We start from the raw sequence: 2119 nt of genomic DNA on the forward strand, positions 1-2119 counted from the left end.
ATATGCTCATTTGAAGTTGACCCTTATACTAACTTATCCGAAAACTTAATCGATTGGAATTCTTTGAACTCGGTTTGGTGTTAGAAATCCCTTATGACCCCTAAAAACATTTAACACACTTCAAAAACTTAGGAATTGATCCTAACTCATATATAAAATTACAAGTCCTTCGGTTCGAGTCTACATACACGTGAAGAAATATTCGAGTCTTTGCTAAAAAAATTCTGGGGTGTTACATTATCTCCCCCTTGGGATCATTCGTCCACGAATGAAGATCAAGAAAAGATGGAATCAAGGAATAAATAACAATAGATACTCATTCAATTCAACCAATGAACTAAATAAGAAATTCTAAATAATCAACTATTCCAACTCAAGAATAGCCAAATCAATTCAAGTCAAGAGTAGGGACATTTCCTTCATCATTCTCATCATTAGGAACCAATGGAACATCGAACCTCTACCAACCAAATCATTCAAACATCTACATTATCAATCGTCGAACTCCAATTCATGAGTGACATTTCCAATCCCCTTCACAATTTTGTAAGGCCAATATATCGATGCCCAAGCTTCTCTTTCTTTCCAAGACTCATAACACCCTTCACGTACATCCAATCATTCCCCTAAAAGTTATTAATAACTTTCTGCCATCACTCTCATAGTTACTACCACACACTCAAGCCTATCACTCTAACCACCTCAACCACACCTAAGAATTTCTAGGCTTACCTTAACACTTCTACCTCTATTATTGTATGAGCTCTTACCTAGAGACATACTAACATACTCTTAAATATCTATTGCACATCACAAGGTCTCATCTCGCTCTTCTTCCACACATCTATCCTCAACTAGACAAGTATAACACAATTATCACAATCAAGAAACACTCACTCTTCCCTATCTACTCTCACTCAACTCAGTCTAGTATCATCCTGGTCAATCCATCACAATCAAAAGCTCAAGACTTACTTTGGTTTATTTCTCTATCATCTCACCCTAAGCTCAAAGGCAACAACTAAAGGATACTAACTACACACCCAAAGCAATTCATAAAATTGAAGCCTCATTCAAATCCATACTATCTCATATACACCTCTTAAGCCTCTTCTTACCAATGACTTAGCCTCAATTCACTATTTACACCTGAGGGTCACATACCCCTCCATTCATAACAAACACTCTTCGTAAGTTAATAGCTTAATCTCTTGCATACGTCATATCAAGCCTACTAAATAAAATCTTAAAACTAGCACTGTCACAATCATTCATTATACCTTACAACTCACCTCATAGATATTTCACTCTAGTTATAGGCCTTAATCAACCACCATTCTCACTATTTGAGTTCTACTCCTCTAACTCCCTCTTTCTAACTCTACAATCATTCTACCAACCATAGCTCACCATGCCTCAAATCACATTCTATTAGATGGTGAGACTTATCATCTAGAGATATAACTTCCCTCTCATAGATAATATTTAAATCAAGATCTAGAGATGAGATTATGGGATACATCTTGCTCTAGATCAAAAGCGTGATTCATTTCAATTTGAGTGCATTCTTTTGAATCAATGGACTTAAGCACATTAAGTGGCTCCTCTCAAGCCTTGTGCAACCTCTTCACTTCCTCAAGACTTTATCTTAACTAATCAACAAGAATCTCAGATTTACTATTCCAACCACCTTAAGTATGAGGGGTAGTTGAATAGATTTGAGCAACGCACGAATTAGAAGGCAATATTCATAGAGTTAAACTCTATCGCACGAACTTAGAATATGAAAGAAGGAAAACAATTTTTAATGTCCTATAGCCTCCTAATTATAAGTATAGTGCACAACACATCCATAAGCAAGACTCTACTAGACACGGCTTTATATACTCCCTAGGACTCTTGAACTCTGTGCTCTGATACCATATTTGTCATGCCCTGGGAGGGTACTCTAGACGTGGCCGGTACTTGAAGACCATTTTTGGTCCCCAAGTGAACCACTTGATCCAATCACACATCTATTTATATCCATTAGTCAGCTGAAAGTTTAAAATAAAGAAATACTTTAGTGGGCAACTCAAATCATCACTCTAACTCAAATAATAAAGGCGATGGGCCAACA

Source organism: Solanum dulcamara, chromosome 6 (genome assembly GCF_947179165.1).
Source record: "Solanum dulcamara chromosome 6, daSolDulc1.2, whole genome shotgun sequence".
In the NCBI taxonomy this organism is placed as follows: domain Eukaryota; kingdom Viridiplantae; phylum Streptophyta; class Magnoliopsida; order Solanales; family Solanaceae; genus Solanum; species Solanum dulcamara.